Source organism: Mastigoproctus giganteus, chromosome 1 (assembly GCF_048544385.1).
Source record: "Mastigoproctus giganteus isolate SK-2022 chromosome 1, ASM4854438v1, whole genome shotgun sequence".
Taxonomy (NCBI): Eukaryota; Metazoa; Arthropoda; class Arachnida; order Uropygi; family Thelyphonidae; genus Mastigoproctus; species Mastigoproctus giganteus.
In genome coordinates, this window is record NC_143575.1 from 169,140,046 (window position 1) to 169,154,315 (window position 14,270).

The following is a 14,270-nucleotide window of genomic DNA, read 5'->3' on the forward strand; positions in this document are numbered from 1 at the left end:
CTTTTACACTACGTATGTAGTTTAATTTTATGCGTTAACTATGGTGTATCCACAACGATGTTATATAGACAAACTGTGTACAAGATGTATAACGGGGGAGGCAATAAAAACTGAAGAAATTGCAACTGCCAATTTTCATATGTTTCAGGGTTCAGTATAAACAATTATTTTGTCTTTCTTGTAAACTTAAAATATAAGCTGAAGAGGAAACCAGCCAGAGCAGCATTAAAAAGTTCAAGCATAAGCCAGTTCTGGAACCCAGGAGGTTTTTGGCCAACCAAGATCGTCATCTCCATAAAGATAACGACAACCAATCTCTGCACTTGACGGGGTGATTATTTGCCGACCATTGCAATCACTGATTTCCTACAATCTATATTTTCTGCCTCGTAAAACCGTAGAATGAATAATTTCTGTTTATACTCCGGGACTACCACATGGTCAGAAAAGGTTACAAAAGAGTTGTTGGTTTAAGAGCATGAGCGACTAAGGCTATATTATTTCGTGTATATTTGTCTGTAAATTGCGTGTGTTTTCTGTTTTCTGGACGAAAAACCCGTATTTCATGGAGAAAAAAACATTTGCTACCCTCGCCTGAGAACAACTAACTCAGCCACGTTGTGAAAAAGCCCAATTTCCTCACGTGATCGATGTGACTCAAACTCAGTTCTTTTCCACCCGGTGGAGAACGGCAATTATACGAACTGTGCTACCGAGAGAGAGAGAGAGAGAGAGAGAGAGAGAGAGAGAGAGAGAGAGAGAGAGCACCATATTTAGCAGTCATGGAATTGAACCCCGATCACTCAAAGCATGTGTATGTATGCACACTTGTGCTGACCACTCTGCTGCGGCGGCTTTCATTACAGTGGCCTCAGGTGTATGCATTGAAGTAAAAATACAGTTGTTGATCAAACCAATCACTTTACTCAGCAAACTCCATTTTAATTTACCCCATCAACGAAATAAATCGTTCCACCACGGTCGTGACAAGCACGGTCTTTAAAAGTTCATTGGTCATCCAATACAGTCCCTTTAGTGTTTAAATTCGTTTATCCAAGATATGGCGAAACCTTGATCCAAGATACCTTTGAATGATGCAAATTACGAATTATCAAGTTCATGTAAAACCCGCTGAGAATAGCTGTACCCAAGAATCGCCAGTTACTACCAAAACCAAGTCATCGACATATGTAACTCTGTGTATGTCCACAAATTCCTTTCGCAACTAGACATTCAACACAGTGTTCCAGAAAAGGGGCCCAAATACAAAATCCTGTGGGCAGCCCCAACACACACACACACACACACACACACACACACTTCCTGATAGAGAATATCTTGCTTCACCGAAGCATCAATTTTTCAGCAGCGCTTCTGGCTTTTTAAACCTGTGGATTTATGACACTCCCCTCAAAGGAAATGGAAATAGCCGTTACTACTCTCCCTTTTTGTTCGATCTTCATATAAAATAAAAAAATAAATTCTGTTTATACTCCAGGACGACCAAACGGTCAGAGGAGTTCACAAGATAGACAGAATACAAGAAACAGCACCGTATTCAGCAGTCACGGGCTTGAACACCGGTCACTCAAGGCACATGTACTTATGCACCCGCGCGCCTAACCACTAGGCTACGGCGGCGTTACTGAATGCGTTTCACTCTCCTCAGGGTACTCAGAATTCAATTTGTTGGATTTCCCCTTCTCCAGTACTTAACGTTATTGCGGATTCAACCTATTGCAGAACCCTAGGCCCTGTGATAGGATTGAAGGCCTCCATGCTCTTTTCTTTATTTCAACCGCAATAAATGGACTGTTTGTAGTTAGATCTAAGCAAATCATAGTATGCGATGTTTCCAGTCGGTCAGTTACCACATCCACGTATCTCGGATAGAAATCAAGTGAGACCGTCTCCCTTAAATCGATACAAAATAACACGATCCCACATTCCTTACAATGAAACTATGTGATGACAAAGAATTTCTGACATTACCAGAATTGTGATTTAAAATCAGTCGCAATCCTGAAATCATCATCAACCTCCAATTCCTGTACAATGCGACCCCTCGCTGCGGGCACAGTTCTTATTATCACTGCCGTCCCAAATGAGCAGAAATGGCTTGAGTTCGAACTACGTCAGTGGCGTTAGGAATTTCTATTGGCATTTTCACAACGTGGCTGAGTTAGTTGGCTTTACGTGAGAGTTGCATGATTTTTTTCCTCCCGGAAACTCCGGTTTTACGTCCAGGAAACCGAGCAAAGGATATGCCAAATTTCAGACACAATATGCCTCCTCACCCTTTTGTTTTGGCACAGCACACATCTAACCACCTGCAGAATGTGGATATTTAGAAACTTTGTCGAACGGTGTGTTGGGTCTTAAAAACAGATTAAATCGTTTTTTCCTTGACACTTTTTTGGTTTGATCACTGAGTTGATTTGTCATATTTTTGTCAGTGACATTAATGGTCTTGTTTTTGATGGTTACAAGACGGTAACTGTCATTAAGGTTACCTGAGAACACCATCATCTACCCTTTCTGTTATGTCCATAACTTGCATGGTTTCCGGTCGGTTGGTCTGTTTTGCTGGACAGGAAAAAAAACAAAAAACCGAGTTTTCAGGTGGGGGGTTTCGGAGATATCGAGCTTCTTGAAAAGGTCCAAAGAAGGACGACGAGCTTGGTGAAATCGACAAAAGTTCCGTATGTGGAAAGATTTGGAATATGTGGACTGCAGAGTTAGATAACTAAGCACCTCAGGGGATACCTAATTGGGGTCCGTATAGCGCTCTGGAGGAGAAAGTAAAATGAATGAAGGTGAAATTTTCGTGGTTATAAATGCTGCTAGAACTATGGGGAGCGGTATAGGCTGGATTGTAGGAATTTGAACTTTTGTTCATGAGTTCTAAATCTTTGAAAAGCTACCTTCATAAGTAGTTGAAGTTGACAGAAAACTTATAGGTCTGCGTGATCGGTTGAGTGCTACGTAACAGGGTTTGTTTTATTTTAGTTTGCTGGAGCTGTAAAATTCGGTACATCCTTGCACCACATGACCAATACTAATTGTTCACGACGTTGGTTAATCTCAGATGACCTGTTAGAAATATTAATTCCAAGAAATTGGACTGTTGAATGAAGACGTCGTGCCAGCTTTCATTACTCTGCTGATGGAAATGCATCGTTCAACTAAACAGTAAATGTCGTACATATTTGCTTGAAAGTAACATTACTAAGTTATACGACCAGGGGATTTTTAAAGTAAGCTAATGGTGACCTCATTTACTAACCGTTCGGCATTAAACCACTGGAACCATTTTCAGCCATACAACAGTATCTGTTCTTAATGTTTTCGCTTCTCGTTTGCTCAGCTGGGTTTGCCTCAGGGTTTCTTTATGATTTTTAAATTAATATACACGTTTTCACATCCGGGTTGATGTTAATGGCTAAAACTTTACGGAATATGGAAAGTCCATGAATGGTTTTCTTCAACCAGTGCTTTAAGTTATTAAAGATGCGTGAATATATATATATATATATATATATATATATATATATATATATATATATATATATATATGTCTGCATGTGATAATAATTTAATCCTCCTAAGAGATTTTTTTTTAAACATATAGACCTTGCAATATAAACTTGAAGTGAAAAGGAAACAGTTTAGTAAAATTTTAACGATGGAACTGAATCAAATATTCGTGATGAGTTCATGTAAGGGACGGGGTGGGGAACACATCCTGAATTTTCAAAAGATTAATTTATTATGGGAACAGTAAACGGTATTTTTAAGTTTTTATTAAGAAATGACTGAGCGACATTTCGAAAGTGTCCTTTACAGTTTATTTTTTTACCTTTCCCAGCTAGGAGTAGTTGTTAAACCGCTTAGTACTCAAGACATTAGTTCTCGCTAACGTTGGTTCTCTTTTAGTAATGCTCTCTGCTGTAGGTGGTTTTCGATTCTTTCATCGTATTTGACTTATTCCTGCGCACATGTCTTTGAGAAACCCATCGGAGAAAAGTTCTACCTATATTTGGACTATGTGGGTGGTTTCTGTGCATGTTTTTAGGAGTTATCACGTTCTTTATATTTAACAACTGCTTCTACCCGACACCACTAATCCAACTTTTTAAGCAACCTGTTATTTTCTGATCTACTTGGATCAGACCTTGGTCTACCACTGTCAAAATTTTATTTCAAACTCGTACCACCCCTCAATAATAGTACCAATTTGAAACTTTAATTTTGAACTTGAGTTAACAATGAACTTGAGTTAAATTTATTTGGTGCCATAGAACTCGAGTTCTATGGCACCAAATTAATTTAAGTTAAATACTTAGTCAGTTCTTGTTCATAATAATATTGATTTGAAAAGTAACCTGCTTAGATTGGAGGCTGGTTGGCTATTTAGGAAACTGGCTACGGTCACATTTGCGTCAGTTCCTTTGTATAGTTAAAGGAACCTAAATAAAATATGCTGTCTCTTGAATACTCATTTTTCGTCTTTTTTCTTTTTCGTTATGAAGATTTTTAAATATGTCTATCAGTGTACACGGTACATGATATTTATTTTTCCCCTTTTAATTTACCTGTCTTTATTCATTACAGGCAAGACCGACCACAATGGTTTGACGAAAATAGATCGTTGTCTCCGAACAGAAGGTAAGATGTATATCTTAACTTTTATACTTCGCAATGTGGTTTCAGTTACTGAAATTTAAATCTGTTAAATTACAGTGAATCGCGAACCTACTGAGTTGTTGAGAGTACTGTACAATAACTCAGTAAATTTGCTACCTTTTTTAGGATCTTATTTTACATTTTGGGAGTCCAGTTGGTTCTTGACAAAAACCTCCTAAATAATAACAACCTCTGGAAGTAACTAAAAGCGTAAGATCCTGGAATTTCTTTTGAACATGGATTCCTGTTCTCTAATATCTCCTCAAGATTGTAGTAAATACGAATTTATGCCAGCGTAACTAAAAATCAATATTTTAATAAAAATTATTCTTCCCAATGTTTGCTGACTTGTTATAGGGATATTTATTTCTGTTTAAGAAACATGCTCGTGCTAACTGCCTATCCGTGCATTTGTGAGCCGGTGTTAAAGATATTCGATTCGTATTTCAGCGTTCGGAAATTGGAAACCAGTGGGATAATCGTTATGTTTCTCATGGCTTAATCCCGTAATGGCATTTGTAACTGTATTCTAAGGAAGGACATGGTTCAGCAGACGCACTGCAGACGTTATGGCCCATGCTAATATAACTACCCTATGTGGACAACTCATGCTGACAAAGAGGTAAAGGTTTGCATTTGAGTTCGAAGTGAGTACATCGATATTCCGTTATTAATAGAAGGATTCCATGCAATAATTCATAATTTGTTGAACGGAGAATTAGTTCAGTTCTTTGTTCATTATTACTGTTTTTCCCTGAATAGGCAGTAATAAATACTCGTTATTAAATTTAGACTGAAGCAATAAGCTATGGCGAAATGCTGGTATACTTCTGATTTCGGAAGTTGATATGAAATTTTGAGCTAGCATAAGCGCCATAGTCCTGTTTTATTTAAACCAATGGTATTCTTATTATGTTTTGATCAGTTCATTTAGTGGTGACCTGCCCTACTTGCGTAATGCAATCTGACTGCAATTGTTCAGAAGTCTGCAATAATAAGAGCAAAGTGCGTAGTGTATACTTGTATGGTTCTGGGTGCATCAGCTACTTTGACCATATTGCACCATTGTGTATAGTGTGTGTTCACTGGCCGATTTCCATGTTGTGCAAGATTACAAACCCTCGAAATAATTCACAGAAAACCCATAATCCTCTGCCTGAGATCGGCTGCCTACAGCTTCCATATTAGAAATTCTTCCCATCTTGCAGGCCTGTGTTTATTTGAAAAAAAAAAAAAAAAAAATGATGGTAGAAGACAAGAGAACCATTGTAAGCAAAACATTTATTGCCGGTAATCTATAGCGTATAAAAAAAATGCGTACAAATAATCATAACATATTGCATGGCATGTCTGAAAACTCAGATATTTCATTGTTTTTGTATTTCTTGTATTATTATTATTACTGTTTGGTGTTTGCGAAGAAAGAGTATTGAAAAAACGTTTAATACTTTGTGGTGTAGACAATTTTGGAGGGTATGATCATAAAGATAAATATGATCCTTCGTATATTGCTGTTTATTAGGTCTTTTTCTTCTTTTCTAGAAAGGGAGGGGAAAAATACAATAAATTTCTAGCTGTAGTGAACGTATTTCGTGTTTGTTCGTTTCCATATCCGTTCTGTCAAGGTAGAGTTCCCGAAGAGCGATGCCCTCTCTTAACAAACAACTCCATAAGACACTGATCTTATTCGTCTATAATCTGCATGTATTCTTACTTTGTTTTGACTCCTTTTAACTCTAGTTACACCCATTTTCCGAGTCTCTCGTCTTTCCGGCATCGCTCGCTGTCTCAAGAAATATACATAATTCATCCTTTTTGAAAATCCGCTGGAATCCTGTGTAATCAGGTACTACATCTTTCAAATAATGTAAGCCTAAAACCAGATTTCCGGTGTGCCTATTTTACTCAGTCACATTTAATCCTCTGAAGTCGCTCTCTCGGCATACGAGATCAGCCTTCGTATGAGTTCACACACATAAAAGAGAGAAAAAAACAGCGAACTCTTGCGGTGTTTTTGCCAAGGGCGAGTTAAATAAGTAGTAACGTTCTGCGGCTCACGTAGTTAGGTGAAGATTCTCTCATGCTCTGGAGAGTTTCTAACGTATACATCTGATTGTAAAATGGAATAAAATTTTCTGTAATAGCGAATTGCTTTGCTTTTATGGACTTAATCATAAAGTTCCCTACTTTGTTTTTGCCAATCCGTATTCTGAGAATTTATTTATTATTATTTTTTTTTAATTTCAAATGATCATTAGATAAAATATCGAGAAATTAAAGTACTAACGTTCCATAATCGTTTGACCTTTTTATTTTTGTGATAAATGATAATATATATTTCCAATCTTAATTCATTTTTACCGTGAATTAGAATGGTCATTTTTAATGTTCTAAAGAAAGAATTTAACATTTACTCTAATTAACAAAAAGATCAGTAAAGATGCGTGTCAAACGTTGAGCGTGAAGTACGTTGAGCGTTGAAATTAATTTTATTAAATTTCAGCTACTAATTACAGTTCCAACAACTGCTGGAGTTTGTTTTCCACGTGAGAGGCATTGAATTTGTGGGGATTTTGTTTCTACGGGGGGCAGGTGGAAAACTTTTTGAACAATGATTTGGATTCTTTAAAATCCGTTTGTATAGTTCTAAAACTTGAGAAGCTAGGTAAGGGGGCTGGACCATCATGGGCTACATCAGGAGTGACAGTTCAGGCTGTCTACATACAAAAAGACTTAGGTGACAAGTATGCCTACTCTGGTAAGCGGGAGGGTAACCCCGTAATCTTTATTTATATAAATATAATATCTGTATTTTAAATTTGTGTTAATCATGGTTCTGGTTAATTCACTAATCGTGAATAAAAGTGGATTTAGGGAACACAATTCATAAACACACACAACTCTATAGCCGTTGTGCTGTAGTGATTTTTATTCATTTAGTTGAAAAATCATATAGTTGACCCAGTTATCATTAATTTTTGGGAGTGAACATTTTATTTGCAAACATTTTCCCCTGCTCCCAATTTACGAACTACCTTTTCAGTGTTCGTAAATCGGGAGGTTACTATAATCCGTTATCGCTATTCTTAAAGAATTTTTCAATCGTTATGCTGGATACTAAGTTCATAATCGTGATTAAATAGTTTTTATTAATGATAAAATACATGTAATATATTTTGTGATCATATATGTAATTATATAAATCAGTATAATTTCCTTGCTAACTTTGTAGAAACAAGGAATTAGTTGTGCTTTGTTGACTCTGGAAATGTTTTCAGTGGCTAAGATCGGTGGAATGCAAAAATGAGTTAATATTATTTCTCTCTGAAATAGAATGCATGTAGTATTATATTTTCCGTTAATAAAATCGATGTAATTGCACATTTGTTATTATAAAATCGCATAAAAGGATAATTTTCATCTAAAAATGCTTATTTCTTCTTTATTTACTTTTTTTTCTGTAATGATGTAGAAACTATAGTAGAGAGGGGAAAAAAATCAAACCACATTCACATGAAACGAGAACTGTTGATTGGTAGATGCTGCCAACCAAATTATTAGCAACTTCCTGCCATCTGCCCATGGTCATTCATCCGAGCTAGTAAAGTCAACAGATGAGGACATTACTGTGCATGTGACAAAGGCTAGCATATAAAAACCGTTGAAATATGTTCTGCGTTCCTAGCATTTAAGGGGCCTTCTATAATAATAGCCCGCTAAAGCTGTTTTATAGACTATTCAGTTACCGTATTTCGGTAACTGTACCTTACTGGAATCTTTATAGATGAGCCTCAGAATAGTGGTATGCGCATACCTCGCCTGCATTGGAACCATTCTGCCAATTAATTTTTTTTTTCTTGGGTTACTTCGCAGTGGATTACTGCCAGATATTTATCTGAAAATATTGCTTTATTATTAGAGTAATCATTAAATGCGGTCGCCAACACTTGCTGTTTGCCAGTCTGCTGTTTCTTGTTTAGCTAATTTTTTTTTCTTTATTGAATTCCTTAGTTTTGTTACGTCACTTTCATCTTAAATTATTTTTTATTTATTCCTGCAATCTCTGGGGAATGTTAAGGAGTCCGATAGATGTAAATTAAGTGATATATCTAAGAGAAGTGTTTGTTAGAAAAAGGCACTAGTGATTGACTTCCTTGGTAGCGATAATCATGTAGTCTGAGATTCAGGGCTATCTCAACAAGAATGGAATCTTGAATAGATCCTATCGTGGCGTGAAGAGGAATCATGCCTGACCAATCGGGTAAATTACTATAATGAAGTCGTTAAACAGTTAGATGCAAGTAAAAAAAAAATGAACATTATATATTTGGACTTTGGTAAAGCTTTTGATACGATTCCTTATGGCAGGCTGCTGTATAAATTGGAAGAAGTTGTAGTTACTGGTAATATTCTGTGCTTGCCTGCAGGCTGTCTAAAAGACAGGAGACTCGGGGTTGTCATAAATGGTCGGTCTTAATGCCGAACCAGTGTAGTTTGGTCTGTCAGGGCTCTGTGCTGGGTCCCCTTATATTTCTGACTTTTATAGATATTGATGAGCTTATCCAAGGGATGTTGTTAAAGTTTACTGGTGATTTTAAGGTGGGAAGGATGGTTAACAGTTTGAGTCAGGCAATGCTACTTTTGAAAAGGCTTGGATCCATTGAAAATATGGTCCAGAAAATGACAACTAAAGTTTAATCCTTTTAAATGTAAAGTTATGCATTGGAGAACAGAAATTCGAGAGGAGAGAGGGGTGATTCAATCTGACATGAAAATTTTTCATACAATGTAAACAGGTGACTAGGGAAGCACATGAACCTGTCTATGATGTATGGGCCCTTTACTAGTAGAGAGAAGGACGTCATCCCTCTGTACAACAAGATAGATAGACCACATTCGGAATATATTATCCAGGTATGGATTGGATATACACCTAAAAGAAGACAACTTCTGTAGTGTTGAAAGGAGGACGAAAATATTACTGATGAGCGCAAACCTGCGCATTTGAAGAACGGCTTAGAAGGTGTGGACTAACTGGACACCTAAGGAGAGATCTGATTGAGATGTATAAAGCAGTGAAAGTGTTAAGTAAAATGAATGAGGAAATTCTCTTCTCTTGCAACCGATACAAGAACCATGTGGCAAAAATATAACAGAATATTGGGTCTCATGAAGTCCACCAGTGAGCAGCAGCAGGTTGTCTTATACTGGTAAGTTGCCTCCCAACGTTTCAGAGGCAGTGAGCCTGGATAAAGCTCAAAGCGAAATTGGATTGTTATCTTGTGGGAATGGTCTGCTTTCTTTTGTTATTTATTATTTTTTTTGCTGATAGAAAAAAAAAATCAGCTTCTATTGCATCATTTGACCTTGATAATACTCATCGACATCTATTCAACAGACAAATTATTATTAGCTCCTGTTAAATGTGTTAAGACAGCCATCACTACAGTGATGTTATTGCAATTATAAAATTTCAATTGAATTCTGACTGCCAAGGTGATATTTCGAAATTTTACTCTCTGACTAAAATACTATTTTCCAGTACCGTGCATCCACCTTTGGTGTAAATGGTGTCTTTTGAAGGCGACAGACATTTCCTGGGCCACTCCTTCCGACTTGACACTAATAACTGACGCACAGTTCATCCTAGCAGCCATTTGACTTTGTGCCTACGGACGTAATTACTTTCTGATATTAGGTTTGAAGAGTGCGCGGGGGGACCGGTTAGGTCGTGCGTTCTGAGGTTCGTTTCTGTCACCCAGACTTGGCTCTTGTTTACTCTTGTGGCACCTTGTCTCTTCTATCAATTCCAGAGCCTGTAGGTGAATTCTGAAAGTAACAATTTCTCAAGTAGAACATGCGACTGTCAAAATGGTTAAACTTCCAGGACAACAAGGAATTCTAATTAAAGTAACACTCCAGCGCAATTTTAGCAAGGGTTAAGTAAAGTAGTACGTTTATCGCTTAGGGATACTGCTATTAATATACATGGAAATGTTTAATGGTATTACGCAAGCGAAAGCTACTTACTCTATGCCACACTTCCAAGTTTCAGAAACACTTTTATTTAATTTCCTTGTTCAAGTATTCCTCATCTGGTGAGGTTGTTTCCTGTTTTGAGTTTCTTAGCAGCAATCGTACCTGATTTCACAAGGCATGTTACTCCTAAGTTGTAATGGTTGAGCTATGAACAAAACAGCAACACAGTAATGCACCAGATATAGGCTTAGCTTTTAGTGTATCATTGAATTCCATCCTTTACCCAGTTATGGCGCATAAATTCTGTTTATCGGAAGAAACACTTTGAACGGTAATTAACTCGCCACCAACAAACTACTTGCTAATTCTTTCTATAATCTACTTCATAGTATGTGGTTGCAGTTTGATCTGAACAGTTAATTTTCTCTGCAATCTACCACGCATCATTTACCTAACAGAATCTTTTAAATGTTATTTTCCTAAAATGCTGCTTCTCCTTTAACTTAATTTATTCTGTCGATGCCAAACCTAAAATCTGTTCACGAAATCAGAATATCGAATATTATTAAATAATTTGTGTAAATACACATAACGAGATTTTCAAGACAGAGAGTTCCTTGATTATATGTTAATACAATTAAAATAGTTTTAAAAAAATTCTAGTTTTATTGGCATTAGTTACCTGAAATCATTAAATTAGTTAGTTCTGCGAATTCAATACAGAAATTGAATTTTTACAATGTTATCCTTGTGTGGCAATGTTATAGTTTTAAGATGAATATCAGTTCATGTTAAAGTGTCTTAATTAAAATTTTAAAAATTACAATTAAGACGAACTGACTTCTAATTAACTGAAGCTCTTCAAGCTTACTGATATGTAATGAAGTTAACTCACGAATTTATAGCTGACTGGGCGGTTTGCTTTATACATCAGTCTGACTTGCGGGGGGCGGGGGGGACAAAATAACATAGAAACTGCGGAAACTAACCACTATGTAGCCTGGAAAACTAACTTCGGAAATTCTCAATCAGCAGTCGAACTAATACGAACAGATACACCAACATCAAAGTACGTGAAACCAAAAATTCCACATTTATTATAGATGTTGCTGATGGATTATTTGGAATTTGTCCATTGGGGAAGCGCACCTCACTTCATGGTGTGAAGAGAGGTGCGCTGAGAGGTGCTTCACCTCACGTACTTTGTGGAACATTCTGGAATATTATTATTTCGAACGCGATATGCATTCAGAAAATCTGAAACGGAGTTTTCAACACGATTATTTTATATGTTATTAGCATTGTTGTTAAATTAATCAAAGTCATGTTCTAATTCCAGAAAGTTACAGAAAAAAAAAAAAAAAAAAAAAAAAAAGAAACTCGTTGTGGACGAGTTATCAGTTCTGCCGATCATTTTTCTGGTCGAAAACCAGAACTGATGTGACCTACGTGAGGATAATACAGAATCTGCATTTATGTACTGAAATGAGAGACCACGTTAAAAAAAAAAAAATACTGTGATGTGTGATGAGCTCATTAAAATGAAACGCTGTTATCATTAATACGTTTAAGTATTCTGCGCTTGCTTTTGTCTGATTAACTTAAAAGATAGAATGATTCCCCGCATGTGTAATACTAGGATTTGTAGTCGCTCATCATACGATCAGCAACACCATTTGCTGTTGGTATGGCGAATGTTACTATGTTTCTGCGTAGCGCTGCCATAGGTTTTTTTATATATATTGACGCACTCAATAATATATATTTAACTAATACGAATTAGTGTTCATTACTGAATAACGTTCTTGATTTCAGCAAGGTAAATGACATGGAAAGAAAGCTTCAATTTACGCATGGTGATTTTATTTTTTTAATGGAAGCATTTGCAACAGTTGCTCAGACTTATTCTAGATACGCAGCTTAACTATTTTAAGAGTTCATGTAATATTTTATTTTAATAGTTTAAGTTAGAGGTGAGGAAATGCTTCCTTAGTTACTAATCCAAACTGTGCCTTTTAGAAATTTCAATAGTCGAATAGTGTGCTCCAATCTGCTCCCTTCCAGTCTGCGTGATTCTGAAAATCTATTTGAACCGGTGCTGGGAAAGCTTAGTTTGTGGACATTTTATCCGCGCTCATGTTAAATCATGCAGACGTGTGGTGTTCAATGACGTTACTCCAGTCAGCATTTCATCTCGACTCTAACATCACTCGCCATCGGAGATTAGTCTGTTTGATGTCTGGCAGAGCGCCGTAATGGAATATAGACCCCGGGTTTAGAATTAGCTTACCGTGATGGACGAGAGAGACGGAGAGAAGAAAAAGATTCTGTTTGTAAATTTAGAACGTAATTACGCCCAAAAGGACTCGGAATAATTTGGGCTTTGAATGGACAAGAAAACAAATCAAGCGCCGAAAATGGATGGCAGTGTAATGAGGAAGAGATTGTAGTTCGTTCTGATTATACTGGTTTCAGCCAAGCACTCAGTGTGTATCGAGTTTATAAACTTAGCCCGTGTGTGGTTCTCGTAATGCTGATGAATTATGATGATAGTGGATCTCCGTCCTCCTCGGTTTGGTTAAGTGCATCGCTTTATCTTTAAATGAACATAAGCTCAGGCTTGGATATGTATGCTAGTATTTCATGAACTTTTTTTGGTTCTTAAACATTATTCAAGCGGACATACAAACAAAACCTGTCTTGAAAACAGTGCAGAAGGACAGTGGTTTACCCACAATGCTTGGTTTACCCTTATACACACTAATGAATGTCAAGTAGTCAAATATACAAGAGGAGATTGAAAACAAGGGTGGAATGGACTCCTGTGGGGGATTATAATTCTCTATAACTTAAGTCATCGGAGATTTTGGCAAAGATGTTTTGAATGACGCCGCACTAATTAAAAAACTTCCTTTAGCATCATTGAAAGAAGTACACTTTCAGCACGATCAAAAACAAACGAAATTTGTTTGTGAATTTATAGAATGATCACTTTTCAGAACCGCTACGGATTTCTTGAATCACGTACATGCAATTTAACACTTAGCAATAACTCCACCAATTGCTCTTTAAATACATAACACGCACATTATCACCAAAAGTACGAAATTATATGACGCAAGAGTGTATTGGAAATTAAATTACTCTTGAAGCAGACTGTTCCAATTCTTTAATTTTAAACGTTGCTAAGAATATTTTAAGTGTTATATACCTGCCCTTAATCTGTGTCCTTGATATTTCAGTTGTGATTTAATCATTTATTCATTCTGTAGTTCAAGCATAATCAATACGCGAAATATTTTTGGTAAGGATGCAAAAGTTGAGTTAAAAAGTAACTTGTAGTAGATCATTAAACGAATAGGTGGTGTGGTATTTTTGGCTTTATTTTATTCAAATCAGTTATTATATGTAGGTTAGTGCAAAGGCATCATTTTAACTTAGCCATCTGCCAAAGTAGCTTAATTTTAATTAATTAAATTGGCATCGTTTTGGTTATATCTCATTGCGACTGCCTTCGCAACGAGATGCCATGGTATTGTACTACTTCGAATAAATAACACTCCACCAGTGAAGACTATTGTTATTTAGTCTCATCGGATACCACC

The 14,270-nt window shown here is 36.5% G+C and overlaps 1 protein-coding gene across 11 annotated transcripts in view; it reads left to right on the plus strand.

Annotated features, from left to right (window-relative positions):
• Window positions 1–14,270, plus strand: part of LOC150091249 (tyrosine-protein phosphatase Lar-like) — a 1,641,114-nt gene that overhangs the window by 241,029 nt on the left and 1,385,815 nt on the right. For all 11 annotated transcript variants that reach the window (XM_090374921.1, XM_090374965.1, XM_090374991.1 and 8 more), the window contains one exon: window positions 4,615–4,668. The gene's annotated coding sequence lies outside the window, so the exon portion shown is untranslated. The remainder of the gene's footprint in view (window positions 1–4,614; window positions 4,669–14,270) is intronic.